General features: G+C 33.0%; 1 non-coding gene across 1 annotated transcript; it reads right to left on the bottom strand.

Annotated features, from left to right (window-relative positions):
- Positions 1-19,025: 19,025 nt before the first annotated feature.
- On the bottom strand, positions 19,026-19,132 carry LOC144305641 (U6 spliceosomal RNA). Its single transcript, XR_013372659.1, has one exon. It is a non-coding gene; the product is annotated as a U6 spliceosomal RNA (small nuclear RNA).
- Positions 19,133-22,703: the final 3,571 nt, after the last annotated feature.

Raw genomic sequence — 22,703 nt, 5'->3', positions numbered from 1 at the left:
TTTATCCCAAGACCTGAATCTTCTAGAATTATTTTTTGAAGGTGATTCTGTTTGTTTGTTTTTTCCATCTAAGCCAACAGGAATGAAATATTCCTGAACTTTTATTCAGAAAGACTTTTCTGTGGTTCCCAATAGTTAAAAATTGCTTGCAATGGCACTCAGTCTTGTGGTTACCTGAGTAGTTATGTTATTATTAAGTCATATTCCTTTCGTTCCTTTTTCTCCTATATTTTCCTATGAACGCTTTGCACTTTTAATTTTTTAAAAATTTTTAATTCCAGTGTAGTTAACATACAGGATACATTAGTTTCAAGTGTATAATATAGTGATTCAACAATGAACTCAATGTTCATCATAATAAGTATACTCTTCCTCTCAAACACCTATTTCACACATCCCCCTGTATGCCTCCCCTCTGGTAACCATGAGTTTGTTCTTTATAGTTGAGTCTGGTTTTTTTGTTTTGTTTTGTTTTGTTTTTCATTTGCTTTGCTTCTTAAATTCCACATATGAATTAAATCATACAGTATTTGTCTTTCTCTGACTGGCTTATTTCACTTAGCACTCTACTCCCTAGATCTGTACATGTTGTTGCAGATCATATTCTTTTTATAAACTTTAATATTTTATATTGCAAAGAATTGTACTGTAAAGAATTGGGGTGATTTTTTACTTCTTCAATTTAGGTTGTATATATTTTTCTTGCCTAGAAACTATTAAAATTTTTAATTTACAATTGAATAAAAATACTGGAGTATGTTTAATGATTAAAATGTTTTGTCTACATTAAATCTATTTCTTAGCATACAGAATCTTATTGTTCCCTATTATTTCTAGCAATTCTTTCTGAAATCTAATTCCATAGTAAACAGATGGGTTCTTCTAGATCTGATTTTATTTTTTTTGTCATCATTGTTAATATTTTTCTTTGCATTATTTTACTTATTTTGGTTCTGGGAGAATATCTCAACTTCATGATTTTTACCTTTTTCCCTTTATAAAGTAGTCCTTTATTAGGCCGAAATAATCTTCTAACATATAATATAACTATTTATGTATGCATTCAATAAAGATATAATGACTATCTTCTAAAGTTCAGGCACCAAGTTAGAGCCTCAAAAGGCACAGAAAATAGCCAGTCTTCTTAGCCCAGGGTTAATTAAATAATATGTATTTTTAACAGCATGTACTTCCAACCTTATAGAAATTCATTATTAGAGACAAATTGAACTATAAATTCTATGCATAAAGTACAACTTTGCTCATTCTATTGGAACTTTTTTCCTTTTTTTTTTTGGTCTTTTTTCAAAAGACAGCTAAAATTTTGATAGTGTATTGAATATATGTATCAATTTTGGGAATATGACCATCTTAACAATAGCAATCATTCCAATTCGTAAACACTGAATATCTTTCCAATTATTATTTAATTTCTTTCAAAAACATTTCATAGTTTTCAGTGTAAAAAGCTAGCATTCTTCTTGTTTAATTTATTCCTAAATATTATTTTTGATGACATTGTAAATTGAGTAGTTTTCTCAATTTCACTGTCATTTTCTTCATTGTTAATGTATGGAAATGTAATTAATTTTTGTATGTTGATCTTTTATCCTGCAACTTTATTTAACTTATTAGCTCTAAAAGACTGTGTGTATGCATATATACATATAACCTCTAGGATTTTTTTTTTTTTTTCAGTATGGCAATCTCAAATCCTTTTTCATTTTGAAAGATGATCTTACTGGATATAGAACTCTTGATTGACTGTGTTTCTTTTCATTCAGCATTTTGAATATTTCATTCCACTGCCCTCTAACTATATTGCCTCTGGTTTTAAATCAGCTGTTAATCTTACTGAGTATTATTTAGTTAATGAGTCTATTTGGCTACTTTCCAGACACTTTGTTTGCATGTGTCTTTAGATTTGAAGTAAAATTTTTTGTAGGCTACATATAGGGTTTTTTAAACCATCCAGCTACTCTATGTCTTTTGATTAGGGAATTAAATACAGTTCCATTTCAAGTAATTGTTAATAGTTAAGTACTTATTGCCATCTTGTTAATTGAATCCTTGTTCCTTTGGTCTTTCCTCTCTGTTCCTGTCTTTCACTCTCTTTTGTGGTTTGGTGACTTTCTTTAGTGGTAACTTTAGATTCCTTTCTCATTATCTTTTTGTGTCTGCTATAGGTTTTTTTCTTTATGGTTATCATGGGATCACATACAAATGCTGTCATATATAATGCATATACATATGTTGTATGTATATATATGTATAAAAGTTTATTTTAATTTGATAACTTAAATTTAAATATATTCTAAAAATTATATTTTTCTCACTGCTTTAAGTGTTAGGTTTTTGTTATTGTATTTTACATGCTTTTATTGAGTATAACTTTTAACTAATTATTGTAATTATAGGTAATTTTATTACTTTTGTGTTTTATCATTCAGCACTTAGTATAAATTATGCTATTCCTTTATGGCCAGCAAAATTTCTCCCCAAAAAATGACCTCATAGGTTTATACAGGTATCTTCATAAATAACATCTTGTTTTTCTCTTGCTCTTTTAAGATTCTCAGTCTCTAACTTTTGACGTTTTAATTATAGTATATCCTGGTATAGGTCTCTTTGGCTTTGTCTTATTTGAAACACTCTGGACTTCCTAGAATTGAATGTCTGTTTCTTTCCCCAGCTTAGAGAAGTTTTGAGCCACTGTTTCTTCAAATAATTTTTTGCTTCTTTCTCTCTTTCTTCTCCTCCTGGGATCCCTATAATGCTGATCTTATTCTGCTTGATGTTATTCTGTAGGTCCTTTAAGCTCTCCTCACTTTTTAAAATTCTTTTTTTTCTTTTTTACTGCTGTGTTTGGGTGATCGCTCTGTTTTCCATGTCACTGATTGACTTCTACTCCCTCTAGTTTGTTGTCAAACCCCTCCAGGGTGTTTTTTAATTCAATTATTGTGTTTGTTAGCTGAGTCACTTCAGTTTGGTAGTTTCTTATATTTCCTTTTTCCTGCTGAAATTGTCACTTTGTTCATCTAATTTTTTTTTTCAATTTGTTGAGCATCTTTATGACCATTACTTTGAACTTTTTGTCATGTAGATTACTTATCTACTTTACAGTAAGGTCTTTTTCTTAGGTTTTAGTGTGTTTCTTTTTTTTCCCTATTTGAAACATAATCTTCTGTCTCCTCATTTTCCTTGATTCTCTGCATTTGTTCTATGTATTAAGTGAAATAGCTGTTTCTCTTAGTCTCAGAGAAGTAGACTCGTGTAGAAGATGTCACTTATGTTCCAGAAGTGCAATTCCCCTTGCCACTAGAGCTATTAGAGTTGCCCCCTTTGTGGCTTTACATGACCACTCTCTGCGGTGGGCCTTGAGAGGCAGAGAATTCCTAAGACATGGAGTGGGAAAGCAGGGTATTTACCTGACCTGTTGTGGTGGCGCCATGGCTGGGTGCTATGGAGAGATGGGCCACAGTAATTGGCACTAAAGGTTAATGGGAGCATACCAAAATGGCACCTGACAGCATGAGTACTAGCAAAGTAGAAAGAGCTTTAACAAAAATTGAGCCCATGAGTACCCAAAGAGAGAGTCCCAGTAGGTTTCTGCCTCTCCTGCAGATGCTTTAAGATTAATAAGCTTGTCTACTTCAAATATGGTCTAGGTGCTTTATTATTATTATTTTTTAAAGATTTTATTATTTATTCCTGAGAGAGGCAGAGAGAGAAGCAGATTCCATACGGAGAACCTGATACAGGACTTGATCCCAAGACCCCGGGATCATGCCCTGAGTTGAAGGCAGATGCTCCACCACTGAACCACTCAGGTGGCTTGGTCCAAGACTTTAAAACCTGCTCCTAGTGCACTGACTCCTGGGTGAATGAGTTTGTGTGGGAGCCCTTTAGGAACATGTCTTCCATTCCCTATAGCTCTGTAGTTCTTCTGTATATAAGCTCTGTTGGTTTTCAAAGCCAGATATTTTGGGATTGTCTCTCTAGTGCAGGTCCCAAGGGTTAGGGGGCCTCTATTGGGCTAGAAATACCTTGTTCCTTAGGGGAAAACCTCCATTCCTTTTCTTTTCTTTTCTTTTCTTTTCTTTTCTTTTCTTTTCTTTTCTTTCTTTTCTTTCTTCTTTTCTTTTCTTTCCTTTTCTTTTCTTTTCTTTTCTTTTCTTTCCTTTCCTTTTCTTTTCTTTTCTTTTCTTTTCTTTTCTTTTCTTTTCTTTTCTTTTCTTTCTTTTCTTTTCCCTTCCTTCCTTCCTTCCTTCCTTCCTTCCTTCCTTCCTTCCTTCCTTCCTTCCTTCCTTCTTGTTTGAGATCCCTGCCTATTATAGGTCACCATACCTGGAATGGATGTTATGGAGTTTCCATATCTCCACCTGTCTTACCTGTGTTGATGTGAACCTTTTATCCTTTGTTGTGGAAATGCTATTCATCTAGCTTTTACATGTTTTTTTGGGGGAAATGATTTCTTATATACCTGTATATTTTTTGTGTCCATGAGAGAGATAAGTTTGGAATCTTACTATGCCACCATTTTGAACTGCTGCCCTCCATTACTTTTGATAATGATTTTCTTGTGCTTCTATTTAGGTTTGTTTAGTATTCGTATTTTCTGGCTGACAAAAACAATTGCTTGCTTTCTCAGCCAGTCAAATTAATTGTGAAATCAAAACCTGTAGCAATTAGAAATTCTGAATTTGTCAACACTACTTTTAATCCTTAACCTACCTATCATGTACAGTGCTAAAAATTTTAATTGAAATGTGCCAAATTAAGTAACAGAAGAGAAAGGTAAGTAACTATTTTGGGATCATAAGGTGCTGCTAAAATCTAAGTGGTTTGTTGGTTTTTTGTTATAAATTTTGCTTTTGGAGTATATAGCAAATTCTTTTTTTTATATATATATAGCAAATTCTAGGTAATAGTATAAGGTTGATTTTTATCCCTTCGTATTTTCTTCAATATATTCTGTGTTTCATCTCAGTGATATGAAATTGATATAATTTATGAGATATAATATTTTAAACATACAAATAAGGGTTTATACCAATACAAGCAGAAACAGAAGAAATTCTGTCAATAACATTCCATCCATTGGAGGTAGCTTGGTATGGCACAAAATATTTGGTCATGAGAATGAGTAGATACAGGTTTTGAAATTCCAATCTCCAGTAATAAAACAGTGGTGGGTAATGACACATATAATGGAGAAACTGTTAAAGTTAAATAGAACCTCAGCAGATAGCACATGCTCAGAGATTGTCAGTTTTCTTCTTCTTTCTTTTAGCTCTATTTTACAGTTTTAGACAGAATGATTTAAACCAATAAGCTTCTAAGACCATGATAAATTTAGATTGCCTACATTGAGGGTGAATTTCCTGTCAAATTTCTAAAATTAAGGTGGACGTTGTAAAAAAAAAAAAAAACAGTATGTTATCCTGACAAACTAAATTTTAAAAGTTTCAACACCTTCCTAATGACTAAATCTCTCAAGATGAAGAGTTTGAAAGAGCTAAAGGTAACCCTCAATCATGAAGATTATATGGTGAAAAATAGCCTTGAACATTGTCTTTCTAAGTGCTCTTACAAATCTGCACTTGAAAAAAATTGTAAATTTTACTGGTGGAGAGGAAAATCATACCAATTGTGAAGTAATGATATTGGCCTTTCAAAAGTGCAAGTAGTGCCTGATTATAAGGTTACTGATTTATTTAGGCAACATGCTGCTTCTAGCTTGCACTTTCAACTGTCATTTAAATTGTATTCAACTTCAGCTTAACTTGTATTCAGCTCATTGCAAACCTTAGGAAACCAAATTTAATTCTGTCTCAGAGGTTAGGGAGACTGTATAATCTCTTTCCAGCTCAATTCTGGCTGACAAAAACAATTGCTTGCTTTCTCAGCCAGTCAAATTAATTGTGAAATCAAAAGAAACAAATGATGATTAACTGGCTTGCCATGTGAGTGTTGTTTCTATTTTTACTCTGTCTCTACCGTATATTCTCTTTAAAATGTACAGATGGCAAAATATTTTTTTATATATCAGTTACTATTTTCAGACTAGCATGAATTAAATGCCAGTATTCAGTCTTCTTCACTCTCCTTTCCTGCACCTTCCTTTTCTCTCTCCCTCCATTTTGTTCCTCTCCTCTCTCCCCTCCTCCCTACTCTCCTTCTTTTCTTTCTTTCTTTCTTTCTTTCTTTCTTTCTTTCTTTCTTTCTTTCTTTCTAACAGGGAATACTTTGTGTATTAAATATCAGATGAAATAGAACTTTTAAGTAGGTATCATATAACAGATGTCCATCATCAAGTTCTATCCACTAGACATATGAATTTTTGTTGCAAAAAGAGATGACAGTCCTCTGAGGTAATTTATAGATTAACACTAATTCTTGGAGGGATTATGAAACTTTATCTTAATAAAATAAGTACGATAAATTTATAAAACTTAACAATATAAACTAATTAGAAGCAAGAAGTGAAGCGACCCCTGATTTAACTTTTAACAAGTTTTGTGGAGTCACAAACATGCAAATTTATTAACACATATGTGAATAATTCATGTGTACATGTAGCTTACATGTGTATCCTGTACCTTCCTTTTTATATAATTCCAGGTTTATCTATAGAACTATTGAATGGAATTAGTGTTAGCTCACTTAACACATTCTTTAAAATAGTTTGGGAAGATCATTAATACAAAATTAACTGTACCAATCTCAGTTATGTGTTTCTGCTATGTTCTTCCAAATTTGAGATGTTTTCAATTTTATTTATTATTACAACCTTGCATAAAGGAATTTAAAATTTCTGTTTGTCAATTTCCCTTTTCAATCTGTTTATTTAGCTGTTACCTATAATTTTTCCATAGATGTATGTTTTAATTGCCCAACCAGGGGCATGCATCTTGTAGAAATTTAGCATTTTTAAATGGCTTTAAAAGGAATAGAAGTATATTTTGAACATAGTAGGTTTAGGACCCACGAACTAAAATTGTGACAGTTACTTGCGGATATAATCTATAAATTTATCTTAACCACAGAAAAATAATTCAAAGCCTATTAATGAGAAACATTATATGTATAAAAAACATAAAATAAGTATGTGTGCATTCATACACACTGAATATATATTGGAGAAAAAAGAAAGTTGGATTTGTATTATTTAAATTGGCATTTCTCAATTTCAACTATTGTGTGTAGCTGAATACAATTTATCTTTCTTACTCATTATTTCCTCAGTTTATCAAATTATTCTGCCCTTCGAATGTATGGCTCTAAGGCCACCCAAAGAATTAGGCAGAGTTTATAACATAGGATCTAGGAATCCCTACTCTTGAAATTCTTTCTAATATTCCCTTCTCACATTCCAGGAGCTATGGTTATTTCCAAGTTAGTCTCTGTTCATCTAACAGAAAGACTTTTTAAAAAATCAGTTTTAGAGGTACTAGTAGACTTTATCCTTAAAAATGAGTAACTCATGCTGTGCTATTCCTTTCTTCCCAACTTCTAGTTTCTTCCAGAATTTTCTTTTTTTTTTTTTTTTTTTTTGTCCTTCATACAAGTGATTTCCTAGTGTTTTTACAGTCTTTTTAGGTGTTATTAGTGGGAAGTTGATGTTGGGGGACAGTGGGAGCTTACATGTTTATATTAGTTCAAAATTCAAGTTCTTCCAGAACAGGAAGGTGGTTGTAGTATTGAGAAGGCAGATTGAGGATACAGGGAGTTTGTTGGTGACAGATCCTGATCTCCAGAGAAGGTTATATTTGGGAGGATGAGGACAGGAAAATGTGGAAGATATGTCATCTCAGGGCATTTTTAAGGCATTATAGAAATAAGTGTGGCTGATGATGACCTGGGAGGTTTTCTGCCTTTGAGAGAATAGGAAAGACATTGTGACAAGGCGTGGAATTGTTCTTTGTAGGTTTGTCTAGATTTCGCTGGAGGACAACTCTAATCCTGCAGCTTTAGATAAAGGAGGCTCCCGTGCTGGGAGATGGCCTGTTAACGACTCACAGAACTCCTGACTTGTGCTAGCCTGAGATAGAGGGTGATCGCTGGAAGTATGAGAGAGAGAACAGATATTCTGTAGACTATAGAACATGGACACATGAAGCAGAAGGTGATATGGAAACTTCTAGGGCAATTGATTATGTCAAAGATAAACACTTGATGGAAGAACACTGTTTCCTTCCTTTGATTACTATTTATATTTCTATGTATGAAAATGAATAATAGTATGTATTTTCATCATATTCTGCTAGTTTTCTGAGAAAGAAATATATGCATATCTGTGGGTATGCATAATTTTTACACCTTTTACATTTTCCAAGGAGATACAATATGTCATTTTTTTAAAGCATAAATTAGCCTTGGAGGCATTACACAGTTTGAGACAGATATAGAATAGACAGGAGTTTTGGTAATTATGATTTATTTTTGGTACTAGAATATTTACTACCAAAATATGTGCTATAATGAACAATAGATTATCACTTATTCAATTATTATAAATAATATTCCAGGTACAGTCCCTTATGTATGTTTTTAACTTTCATTACTTTAGATTTTGCCAGTATATCAGTTTTTTCTTTCTGATCACAGCTAAACTGCTTTGTCAGCTCCTATCTTATTTTGTTGTCTTCTTTTTAATAAGTTTCATCCTATTATAAAATAGGTTTGGTCAATGGGATCGCTCTCTGTGCAATCACAGCCTAGGTACATTTTTGTTCTCATACAGCACATCTAGCCCATCTGTTCTTCGCTCCATCAATGACTTGGACAACATCTGTTTTATTTGTTTGTTGACATATATGAGCTTTTGGGATGCAGCTGCAAATAGAAATCTGCACATTCATCATTCAATTGATCTTTGAGGAACAGACAACTTTCTTTCTTGGCTAACTTTAAAGATCTCATATCTCCCTTCTTTCTCCATATATCCCTCCCTCATATTGCCCTCCTTGTGTCTCACAGAACAACCAATGAGTTAGGTTATTGACATTCTTTGCTATGCTTATTCTATTCAAAAGAGGTTACATCCTTTTACTTTTATTTACCTATCAAAGATTCATTTCAGTTAAATCTTATTGATTTTAATTTTTTAAGTATTAAGCATTTTTTTAAAACAATTTTTTAAAAAATTAATACTATCTGCTTAAAATAATTTTGCTTTTTTTGCGTGAGAGAATCTGCGTGTGTGTGTGTATATATATTTCTTTTAAAGAAATGATGACATAGAAGAAAAAAGATAAGACAATCCATAATTTCTTTTTCTTTCAGTCCCTGCTTACTTATCAGTGAGCCAAAGGTAGAGAATGTTGTATCATATGCATGTATCAAGTGAAATAAAAGCAGTTGAGTTAGATTTCTGCCACATTTCCCCTGTTCATACAAAATACATATGCATGTGTGAACTATAAAACACAAATTATGTTATTTCAGGGATCTTAAAATTGCCATTACCCCATATAAAGGTTATGATAAAACTCATGTAATGATTTAAATTTTTATTTTTCTTTACCTAAAACAACATTAGAAAGCAAATTAAAATCACAATGACAATTTGCAAAACAAATTGTGAGAGGATGGAAAAAGCTTTATATTTATTACCTTAAACAGCACTTTTCCCCTGCATTTCTAACAAGGAATCTCATATTTTGTTTTTTGTTTTTTTTACAGTAGGCCCTGCAAATCAAGTAGCTGGCCTTGCATTTCACCAACCATTCTAAGCTGAATAGGGCTATAATGTGATATGGATATTAATATGAATTTATGATTGTAAAAGCAGCAGCCAGACAGTGTTTCTAGTATGAAGACTGAAGAGAAAAAAGAAGTTGAGATGAAAATTAGGCTAAGACTAGATCTGTTGGAGGTAGTCCAAAATATTCACTTCTATGAGATTACTCATTATTACTTTGCCCTGCACAGACAGGTGAAAAATGATAGATGGGTGACATGTTCCAATATTGACATTACATTTTTTGACATATATATGACATAAAATATGTCTCCCACATGGGAGAGAGTTTCACATATTTTAATTTATGCCACACATAGACAGTGTCAGGCTATCTTATTGTCATCATTTCACATCTCAATAGAAATGATCTGCCTGCCTCTGCTTGGAGCAGTTATCTGCCTGTATTTAAATCAGCAAGGTCCATAGGAAGGAAAATATAAAATTCATATGACATCAAGTAGCAGATATGGGGGTCAGCTTTACATAATGTCCTTGAGGTGTCCAATATAACCATGTAGATTTGCTAATGTGTGTGTGCTGATTCTCTTCTCATTCAATGGACACTTGTCCTCATTTCACACCATGTAGTTTAAAATAACATGCAGGTGATCACAGTCCAATTAAATTATCTTGAATTCCTACATCATAGTACGTAAGTCTCTAAATCCTTCCCTTCTCTTTATGTTCACTCATTATTTTATGTCTTTCACCACTTTTATTTTAGCCTTTTACCATTTTTAAGATGATTCTCCTCTCTCAGTTGAAATTCAGATTATTTGCTTTAAATGGGTGTGTGACCCTTGACTTAGTCAAGATCTGAGCCACTTTGCTGAAGTAGGACATTTTTTTTCCCTTTTCTTAATTTTGTTTCCGCCAGACTTATTTGACAGGAGGTATCTTTCAATCAATCAAATTTATATTAGATATGTATCAGAAAGCGTACAGGAACTACAAGGATGACAGCACTTTAACTGACGTCAAGAGACACTAATTAATTGATTTGACTGGAAATATTTCTATTATGTGACAAGATCTATGGTTCCAAATAAAACATTTATTTTAAACATTTCATGGAAAAAATCACATTTTGACTTTATGGCACTGATACATTGGTGCATGCAGTTTATTTCATACCAAATGCTTTCCCTCCTCATGTAAACATATTTTGCATTTGTGTAATCATCCTTTAATATAATTTAAAAAACCCTATTATATTTCAAACAATGGACTGTGAGAATGTGAGCAGAATCAGGCTATGAAGATATAAATGCTTGAAAAATATTAACAATTTAATTATAAAATTTTGTGCTAAATGTTTTAAAAAAGTGCTCTTTTTATATAAAAAAAGAGTCTTATTTGAGAAAGAGAGAGAGAAAGAGAGTACACAGCAGGGGAAGGGTAGAGGGAGAGTGAGAAGCAGGCTCTCTGCTGAGCTGGGACCCCAAGGCAGGGCTTGACCTCGGGATCATGACCTAAGCTGAAGGCAGATGCTTAACCCATTGAACCACCCAGGTGCCCCCCCTAAACTTTATAGTTTTATATTGTTTTAATGGATTCACCAAAACTGAGCAAGTCCTCAAATAATATTTAAACAAAACTGATGTGTACACCTCAAATTCTAACATACCATTTATTTACTCTAGTACATGAATGTGTGCTTTGTTAATTAATTTAGTTTTTATTACATATAAAGGCAAGCACCAAGTAGCATCACACAATCCTTCTCATCAATTTGTCAGTAATTTTAAATTAATGATAATAGCTTCACAAAGTCAGTAAGTTTCTGTTTAGAAATTGTTAAGGAAAAGTGCGCTCTACTACATGGGCTGCACTCCATCATCCAGACAGTGAGAATTTCTGATATTACTGGAATTGTCATTCCTACGACGTCATGTGCTACAGCCACTTTGTGATACAATAAACATATGATATAGTTTCCCAATTATAATATGATAAGCAGAATTTATAATGTATAATAAGGCCACAGCATTATACATGAATTTTTAACTAAATTCCATTAAAAACTTTAAAATTCTTAATAGTATTACATAATTAAATAGAAATGTGAATTAAGATGCTTTGGAGGAAAAAAATCTGAAGAAATTTAGCAGATCTATCTGTAAAATTTAGTTAATTCAGTCATGTTTTAGTTGTTTATTATATGCTATTAATAAATAATCTATTTTATATTAAATAAATCAATCATCTATTTGATATTCTTTATATAGGGTTTGATATGTAGATAGAGTGACTTGCAGCCCCTTTTCATGTTAAAAAGAAAGAGGGAATTGAGTTAAGGAGCTTAACGTTTAAACAATAATAATTAAACCAGAGCTTTCCCTTGCTTCTTCAAGTCTTTTATGATATCAGTGATATGAAGTGGTTTCCTTGTCCTTTTGTATGTTTGTGTTGTTTTAACTGCTTCATGAACAAAAAAAATTGGCATAAAAAAGTTCTCTAAATTGAACTAATAAATTACACACATAAGTTCCTATTATTAAAAATACAGAAAAGCTCAATGTAATTATTTTCACTTCATGTCTCAAATCCATTAATTGGAATTGAGATTTCTGCTATTTTTCAAAAATACCTTCTGAAGTTAACTTAGAGTATAAGGATATGTCTATTTTTCAGCAGTGGGAAGAAGTTAAAAACATTTGCATGCCTATCAGAGCTTCAAAGATTATTGCTGAACAACCTGACTCTAGGATCTTAAAAAAAAAAAAAAAAAAGTCTTCTTATATCTGAATTCAAATTTTGTCTTTAGGAAGAGACTTAGGAAGACAGGGATTAGTTCAATTTTTACTGTATTGCCTAAAAAGTGCTGAGAGAAGTTTCCTAATAGGAAGTTAGATATATTTTTCTAAACTAAGAAGAAAAGTCTGTGTTAAAAATAACAGCTTGCTAATAGGGACTACATTTTTAAAAGAAATGGTTTATGACGTGAATACTTTTATGATACCAGTATAATAAGAATAACTTGAAAGGGAAAGTCCCAATCTTTGCGATGAGATGTAACATATCTACAAGGATGGTAGTAATACTCAGTTCTAATTATATTGTTTCTTTTACACTAAATGGGAAAAAATAATTTCAAAGAATGGAAACACGTGAAAAGTATTTCTTAAAAGCTTAATTTCCACATGGTACTAGTATATCTCTATAGAAAATGATACATATAAAAATAATAAAAAATAAAAAATAATACATTAATATTCAGGTTTTTTTAAACATTTAAGTATTTTAACCTATCATGGGATAAACAACAGTAATTTATAATTCCAATTTATAGAGATGATATTTAAACACAAAATCACAAGATTATAGCTCAGAATGATTTTATAGAAAACACATTTTGATAAATCTAAGTCAAAAGAAACACCTACAACTCTGTGAATTGTCATTGAAAAATTAATCCTTCAATCAATATAAATTAAATATAACTCTTGTGTTATATCTATTGAAACCTTTGATTATTGTTTGTATATAGTATTTAAGTAACCAAGCCAAATACTTTCTTTTATCATAGGCACAAAAATATCTTTAAAAAAATCTTGGATTGCCTGGGAGCCTCAGTGGTTGAGCATCTGTGTTTGGCTCAGGTCGTGACCCCTGAGTCCTGGGATCGAGTCACACATAGGGCCCCCCACAAGAAGCCTGCTTCTCCCTCTGCCTGTGTCTCTGCCTCTCTCTCTCTCTTTGTGTTTCTCCTAAATAAATAAATAAATAAATAAATAAATAAATAAATAAATAATTTAAAAAAAAATCAGAAAAATTGGACAACTATGCTGCTATAGAAAACCAAATTATACAAAATCAAATTGAGCTGAAATAAATTCAAAATAGGTATAAAAATAATCTACAGGTGGTAAGATCTTGTTTAACAGCAGGTTGGGGAAGGGGCAAGAAAGATATGTTGAGATTTCTATTGAAGATAAACTAGCAAAATGGTTAATTTATGTGTTGATACCAGTTACTAATGGCTTCTGGATCAAGAGAGGGAACAGCCTTACTACAGTTAAAACTGATCTAAGCACATATGATATATTATATCTAATTGTAAAGATCATTCTTTAAGTAAAAAACCTGGATACGTTAGGATGTGTTTGTAAGATAAGCATAGTCGTGTGAGGGGAAATAGCATATGAAGTCAAATATTGGGGGAATAAGATGTCAGTCTGGAAAAGTGCATGTGTGTAGAGAAATGTATAAAAACTCCATCTCTACCCACCTGGACTGCTGACCAGGTGACTGACTGATGGTGCAAATGTTCTGCAGTTTTCTGCTCCCATAACTTTATGTTAATCGCTCAAACTGTAATGCTTTCTCTCTTTCTTCATTTTTTTCTTTCCAATGATTAAGTGAAATTACGCTGATGCTTCAAAGTCAACCCTACAACTATCTCATGGACATGCCTCCCTTCCAGGCATGTCCTCCTCCTCCTCCTCTCCAGTAACACTCAGTACTTTGGGGATCACTTTCTCCCATGTATAACATTCTAGAAGATTGTTTTATCCCCACAGAAAAAATAAGAATGTGTTTTTTTCATCTTTATGACACCCCGGGTTTTTGTAGAGTCCAATAAATACTTAGCAGAAACATCCTGTTAATTAAATATCCATCAACATTTCATTCAAAACAAGGTCATTCGTATGTCTTTACATAAAGTGGCATGGAGTACAAAGGAGAGAGGGCATAGATAATTTTATCGATGGAAGAAAATGCTGAAAATGATTAAATTTCACATTTTAGAAATTTAATAATGATTATTTAAAGAAAGTAGGCTGTTTTCTGTGAATAGATAAAAAGAGGAAATTAACATTGGTAAATGCATTTAGAAATAAAGGAAATACTCTCAGAAAGATACAGCTCACACAATTGTACAAATTAGAGGTGAAATCTCCTTTTGCAATAATGAAAAACAAATCTTTGATAAATTTCAGATTTTAATGCTTTTGATGAATTTAAATTTTCATGGAATCAGTCCTAAAAATGAAATTATCAGTATGTATTTTTAGTAACATGATCATATAGATCTAGGATGTGGGATTATCTAGATCACATACAATTTTTAGTATTGTTTTCCCTCCAAAGTATGTTTCATATTAATAGTAAATCAATATGCTTTACTATTAGTTTACTGCATTTCATTTTAAATTATGAGTAATTGGTTGAAATCAACTTAGGCAATATAAGTACTGTTTGAACTCCTTATAAGAATTACGAGTCAACCACGGGATGAAAGGTGAAGCGTAGGGAATATGGTTGGGGGTGGTGGTGTATGGCAACTGATGGTAACTACAGAGGTGGTGAGCGTGGGCTAACCTATTGACTGGTCAAATCACTAGAGTGCACACCTGAAAGGAACCTAACTAACATTGGATATTCACTGCCCTTTGATTAAAAAAAAAAAAGAAAATTACTAGTTATTGATCCGATAACTGTCCTACCTATGAAATAAATGTTTAATTAGGGTGATTTTTTACTTTATAAGAAGTTGTTAGGGAACAGCTGTTAGAAATTATTGGACATATAGATGCGTGGGGGACACAGGCAGAGGGAGAAGCAGGCTCCCTGCGGGGAGCCCAATGTGGAACCCAATCCTAGGACCCCAGGGTCACGCTGAGCCCACTGAGCCACCCAGAGGTCCCCATAAATAAATCTTTTTTAAAAAAGAAAAATTACTGGACATATAGAAATGATGGATTTTTGAGAAATGAAACTTTTGATTTTTGGTGGACATAGTTTGACTAGAAGTTTGAGGACATTTAATGATGGCAAAAGAATTTGGTAAATCACAGTAGCCTTTACACAGAATCATAAGGCATTCCAGATCAGGTATGTTCTGTTTCTGCAAACTTCAGAAAAATTTACTGTTCTTTTTCTACTCAGCTTTTTTCTGTCATTCAAGATTTGTTTGATGCTGAAAAATTATTAGAGTGGTGAATGATATAGAAACTAATCAATATTTTAACAATTTGTTTAGGTTTTTATCCTATGAAGTGGTCATATTGTATGACCAAATGCATACTCTAAATGTTATTTTTAAATACTAAGGATGGTTTTTGAATTTCCATTATAGTAGAAAATTTTAATCTTTTGAAGACTAATTTATTTTTGGAAATAGCTATAAGTCTTTTGGTGCCAGGTCAGAATACAGTACATGGTCACTGAAGCATACACACTATTTGATGGCCAGGATTGAGCCTTACTATAAAGTCAGAGTTCAAACTTTCTTATATGGTTTCTGTAAACTGAAAGGACATAATCGGAAAAGGATTTCTAAAGTCGTTTTTAGGGACCCCTGGGTGGCTCAGCGGTTGAGCATCTGCCTTTGGCTCAGGGAATGACCCTGGGGTCCCAGGATCGAGTCCCACGTTGGGCTCCTGCGTGGAGCTTGCTTCTCCCTTTGCCTGTGTCTCTGCCTCTCTCTCTCTCTTTCTCTCTGTGTCTTTCATGAATACATAAATAAAATCTTTTTAAAAAGTCATTTTTAGCATTAATAACATGTAGATTTATGCTGTAATTTAATTATTTTGGCATCAGAAACAAAGCACTATTGCAGTAGTGAGCAGTGAGCTCTAAAGGGGAACTAGAAAAAGATAACAGTGATTTGAATTTTGTTTCTCCCTGAAAAAGACCCATCTTTGCACTTCCATGACATCAGCAAGAAATATTTCTTGGTGCTAATTTAGAGGGACAGCTGCAGCACATTAATACTTGGTCACAGCAAGTGAGTGGTAAACATCTTGTGGTCTTTATCAAAAAGATATAATTACTATTCAATCTTTAGCACCCTGAGGACATTTGGCACAGTAGAATCATTTGTTCATCATGCAACTTTTCTTTCTGGCATTTTCAGTGGTATTTGCTAAGGGGAAAAAATGCTCGGCACAAACAGCAAACTATAGTCTTTCAAAGACGTTCTTGCATGAGACTATTCCTAAGAGATTTGCTTCACTTAAAAGCATTCTTCTGTCCTGTGGATATTTGTGTACATGTCTGATTGAGTGGAAAAAACTGCAGGAGAAAAATGAGATCACAAATGTATGTTTTGGCTGCCATCAAGTCAATACAGTAATAGGTTGGTGAAAACATCAAAACACAATCAAAGCTGCCTTCAGTGTCTGAGTGCGGAATTCACTGGGCAGTCAGCCAGAAAAGGTCATTTTTCTTTTTTTCCCATCTCATCAGTAATCATGAAGGAAATAAATTGTGGTTTTTGCAAAAAAAGTCTAAGTGATTGCTCTATGGAAAATTTCTGAATACTCCCAAGGATGCGTGTTTATTTGACTTAGATTAGTAAGCGGACATGTGACAAGGAGGTATCAATAACCCAGTGAATTTGTGCTTGCATATGTTTATCTACGGGGAGTGGGAATTGCCGAGGAGAAGCAACTGTGTCTTTAGGATTTGAAGTCAAAGCTTCAGAAGAGGGTGTGTTTTGCTAAGTTCCAGTGTGGTGTATCCATAACATCGACGATTTTTCATGAGGGAAATGCTTCCAAGAGAACGACCACAAACTTAATGTCTATTTCCAGAGACACTTACAGGGACTTTTGGGCCTTTATGCATTCACAATGAAATGGGCACTGTTAGACGTCTTGACGTTAAAGACTTTCAGTCCAGTTTTATTTTTGTTTTTGGGTTTTGTTTTGAGCTCTGCTTTTTTTTTTATTGAAGTAGGTATACAATATCACATTAGTTTCAGGCATATAATATAGTGATTTAACACTTATACCCAGTAAGATCACCAGGACAAGTCCCGTTACCATTGCTCACCATGCAAAGTAATTACAGGATTAGTGACTGTAGGCCCTATGCTGTACTTTTTACTTCCCCATGACTTATTTATTTTATGACTAAAAATTTTTACTGCTTATTTTGCCTAACTCCCATCCTCTCTCCTTTGGCAACTACTAGTAGTCTTTACTTATAAGGCTGTTTCTGTGGGGTTTTTTTATGTTTATTTTTTTAGATTCGACATATAAGTGAAAACATATGGCATTTGTCTATCTCTAACTTATTTCATTTAACATATAATTCTCTAGATCCAAACATGACACAATTCGCAAGATTTCATTCTGATGACTGAGTAATATGCCATCGTGTGTGTGTGTGTGTGTGTGTGTGTGTGTGTGTGAGAGAGAGAGAGAGAGAGAGAGAGAGAGAACACCAGATCTTTACCCATTCATCTATCAATGGATATTTAGGTTGTTTCCATATTGTTGCTATTGTAATTAGTGTTGCCATGAACATGCACATGCATATCTTTTCAAATTAGTATTTTCATTTTCTTTAGATGAATACACTGACGTGGGATTGCTGGATCATATGGTAGCTCTATTTTTAATCTTTTAAGGAACCGCCGCACTATTTTCCACCGTGGCTGCACCAGTTGACGTTCCCCCTCACAGAGCATGAGCATTCCTTTCTCTCCACATCTTCACCTCCATTTGTTATCTCTTGCTTCTTTGATACTAGCCATTCGGACAGTGTCAGGTAGTAACTCGTTATGGCTTTGATTTGCATTTTTCTGATGACGAGTGATGACGCATCTTCTCATGCGTCTCTCAGCCATCTTTCTGTCTTTGGAAAAATGTCTGTTCAGGTCCTCTGCCCATTTTGTGATCAGATTGTTTGCTTGTTTGTTTTTTTGGTATTGAGCTGTAGGAGTTCTTTATATATTTGCATATTGACCCTTTATCAGATATATCATTTGCAAATATCTTTTCCTATTTAGTAGGCTGCTTTTTTTTGTTGATGGTTTTCTTCACAGTGCAAAAGACTTTTGGTTTGGTATAATCCTGTTATTTATTTTTGCTTTTGTCGTCCTTCCCAAGGAGCACAGAACCCATGTATATATATTGCTAAGACCAACATCCAGGAATTTACTGCCTATATTTTCTTCTAGGATTTTTATAGTCTCAGGTGTTACACTAGGTTTTTAATCTACTTTAAATTTATTTTTTTTGTGTATATAGTATAAGAAAGGTGCCCATTTTCATTCCTTTGCATGTAGCTGTTCAATTTTCCCTGCACCATTTATTAAAGAGACTATCTTTTCACCATTGTGTTTTCTTGTCTCCTCTTATGTAGATTAATTGACCATATAACCATGGATTTATTTCTGTGCTCTCTATTTTGTTCCGTTGATCTATGTGTCTGTTTCTGTGCTAGGACCATATTGTTGTGATGCTATAGCATTTTAGTATAGCTTGAAATCTGAAAGCATGATATATCTAGCTTGGTTCTTCTTTTTTTTTTTTTTTCTTTAAAAAATATGGAACGCTTCACGGATTTGCATGTCATCCTTGTGCAGGGGCCATGCTAATCTTCTCTGTATCATTCTAATTTTAGTAAATGTGCTACTGATGCGAGCACTAGCTTGGTTCTTTACCAAGATTGCTTAGGCTACTTGAGTTTTTTGTGGTTTCATACAAATTTTAAGATTATTTGTTCTGTTTCTGTGAAAAATGCTAGTGGTTTTTCGTAGGTATTACGTTGAATCTGTAGATTTTTGGGATATCTAAACATTGTGGATAACATATCTAAGCATTGTGGATATCTAAACATATCTAAGCATTGTGGATATCTAAACATTAATTCCTCTAATCCAGGAGTATGGTGTATCCTTCCATTTATTTTGTTACCTCTAAATTCTTTCATCAGTATCTTACAGTATTCAGAGTACAGGTCATACACCTCCTTGGCTAAATGTATTCCTAGGTATTTTATTCTTACTGATGCAACTGCATCTACTGCAACTGCAAATAGGATTGTTTTCTTAATTTCCCTTTCTAAAGATTCATTATTAGTGTATAGAAATGCAACAGATTTTCTATTATTTTAGTATCCTAAAAATTTACTGAATTTATTAGATCCAATAGTGTTTTTGGTAGAATGGTAAGGGTTTTGTATATAAAGTATCATGTCATCTGGAAACAGTGACAGTTTTACTTCTTACCAATTAAGTTTTTTTTTTTTTTCCCTTGTCTCATTGCTGTGGATAGGACTGCTGGTTCTGTTTTCGAATAAAAGTAGTGGGGTGGACATTTTTGTCTTATTCTTGATCTTTGAGGAAAAACTATCAGTTTTTCACCATTGACTAGGATGTCAGCTGTGGGATGGTCATATATGGCCATTATTATGTTGAGATATGTTCCCTCTATATCTATGTTGTTGAGAGTTTCTAATAAATTGATAGTGAATTTTGTTAAAAGCTTTTTGTGTATATATTGAGATGATCATAGATTTTTAGCCTTTACTTTGTTAATGTGGTATATCATGTTAATTGATGTGCATCCTAGACTAAATCCTGCTTAATTGTGCTATATGATCTTTTTAATGTGCTTATGAATTTGTTTAATATTTCATTGAAGAATATTTTATCTGTGTTCATCAGGAATATTTGCTGTAATCTTCTTTTTTTGTAATGTCTTTGCCTGGTTCTGTTATAAAGATAATGCTGGCCTCAGGAAGTGTTGCTTCCTCCTTCATTTTTGGTAAGTTTAAGGATAGGCATTAACTCTTTTTTTTTTTTTTTAAGATTTTATTTATTTATTCATGAGAGACACAGAGAGAGAGGTAGAGACACAGGCAGAGGGAGAAGCAGGCTTCCTGCAAGGAGCCCAATGCGGGACTTAATCCCAGGACCCAGGGTCATAACCTGAGCCAAAAGCAGAGGCTCAACCACTGAGCCACCCAGGTGTCCCGGCATTAACCCTTCTTTAACTATTTGATACAATTCACATGTGAAGGCATCTGCTCCAGGACGTTTCTTTGTTAGATTTCTGATGACTGATTCAATTTTTATCACTAGTAATTGTCCATTTAGATTTTCTGTTTCTTGTTGATTCAATCTTGGAAGATTGTATATTCCTGGGAATTTATCTATTTCTTCCAGGTGGTTTAATTTGTTGGTGTATAATTGTACATAATGGTCTCATAATCTCTTTTGTTTCTGTGATATTAGTTGTTGCATCTCTTTCATGTCTCATTTTATTTGTTTCCTCTTATTTCTTGATTGTCTGGCTAAAGTTCTTTTTTAATCTTCTCAAAGAAATGGCTAGTTTAATTGTTCTTTTTTCTTTTTTTTAGTGTCTATTTTATTTATTTCTACTTGGATCCTTATTTTTTCCTTTTTTTCTACTAACTTTGAGTTTTGCTTATCTTTTCTAGTTCCTTTAGATATAAATTCAAACTGTTATTACAGATTTTTCTTTTTCTTAAGGTAGATATGTATTACTATCACCATCCCTCTTAGAACTATTTTGCCATGCCCTACAGATTTTGGAACATGGTGTTTCCATTGCCTTTGTTTCAAGTTTTTTTTTTTTTTTCTTCCGTGATGTCCTTATTGACTCACTGGTTCTGTCTGTAATAGCATGTTGTTTAGCCTCCACATGTTCATGTTCTTTTCAGTATCTTTTATCTTGTAATTGATTTCTAGTTTAATATTGCTGTGATCAAAAAGATGCTTCATATGATTTCGATCTTCTTAAATTTACTGTGTCTAATGTGTCATTTTAAGACACTGTTTTCTAATGATTTTCTGTCAGAAAGATCTATTCACTGATATAGGTGAGGTGCTAAGTCCCCTACTATTATTGTATTACTGTCAATTTCTCCTTTTATGTTGCTAGTATCTGTTCTATTTGGTGCTCTGGTGTTAGGTGTATAGATATTCAATGGTAAAGGGATAATGAGATACATAGATATTTAATGGATGTATAATAGTTATATCCTCTTGTAGGATTTATCCCTTTATCATTATGTAATACCTTTATGCCCTGTAACAGTCTTGATTTTAAGTCCATTTTGTCTCATATAAGTATGCTATCCTAGCTTTTAATTCATTCCATTTGCATGGATTAGTCATTTCCATTTCTTCACTTTCAAAAATATGTGTCTTTAGGTCTGAAATGAGTCTCCTATAGACAACGTAGAGCTGGGCCTTATTTTTTTTTAAATCCTTTTAGTCACTTAATGTCTTTTTTTGGAAAATTTAGTTCATTTAAATTTAAAGTAATTATTGATAGATATTGATATATCTGTACTTATTGTCTCTTTGTTTATTGCTTTCTGGTTGTTTTTGTAGTTCTTCTCTGTTCCTTTTTTCTCTCTCTTCTCTTGTGATTTGATGGTTTTCTCTAGTGTTTTATTAAGATTTCTTTCTCCTTATTTTTTGTGTATCTATTATAGGTTTTTGGTTTGTGGTTACCATGAGGTTCATGTATAACATCCTATGTTATGGCAGTCTATATTAAGTGGATGGAAGCTTAAGTTCAAACACATGTTGGAAGCAGTACATTTTTATTCCCTCCCCCTTCCACATTTTATGCAGTTGATGTCATATTTTATATCTTTTTATTTTGTGTATTTCTTAATTAATATACATATTGTTGATAATACTTTTGTGTTTTAACCTCTACACTACCTTTGTAAGTGATTGGTCCACTGTCTTCTATATATGTTTGCTTTCACAGTATGACCTTTTTCTTGCACAGTTTCTTACTTCTAGTTATGACCTCTTACATTTAAAGAAGTCCTTCTAACATTTCGTTTAAGGCTAATTTAGTGGTGACAAATGCCTGTGACTTTTATTTGTCTGGGAAACTCTTAACTCCTCCTTCAGTTTTGAATGATAATTCTTCTGTGTAGAATATTCTTGGTTTAGATTTTTTTCTTCCACTATTTTAAATATATCATGTCATTATTTTCTGGTCTGCTAAGTTTCTGCTGAAAAATCAGCTGGTAGCCTTATGGGGGTTCTCTTATATGTGACTAATTACTTTTCTCTTGTTGCTTTAAGATTTTTCTCTTTAACTTTCATCTTTGACATTTTAATTATTGTGTGCCTTGGTGTTAATGTCTTTAGATTCATCTGGCTTGGGCTCTCTCTCTTGGGTTCATATGTGCCTGGACCTAAATATCTATTATCTTCCCTAGGTTA

This window comes from Canis aureus, chromosome 35 (genome assembly GCF_053574225.1).
Source record: "Canis aureus isolate CA01 chromosome 35, VMU_Caureus_v.1.0, whole genome shotgun sequence".
Classification (NCBI taxonomy): Eukaryota; Metazoa; Chordata; class Mammalia; order Carnivora; family Canidae; genus Canis; species Canis aureus.
The sequence above is the reverse complement of the archived record's forward strand: the minus strand, read 5'-3'. Positions and strand labels throughout refer to the sequence as shown.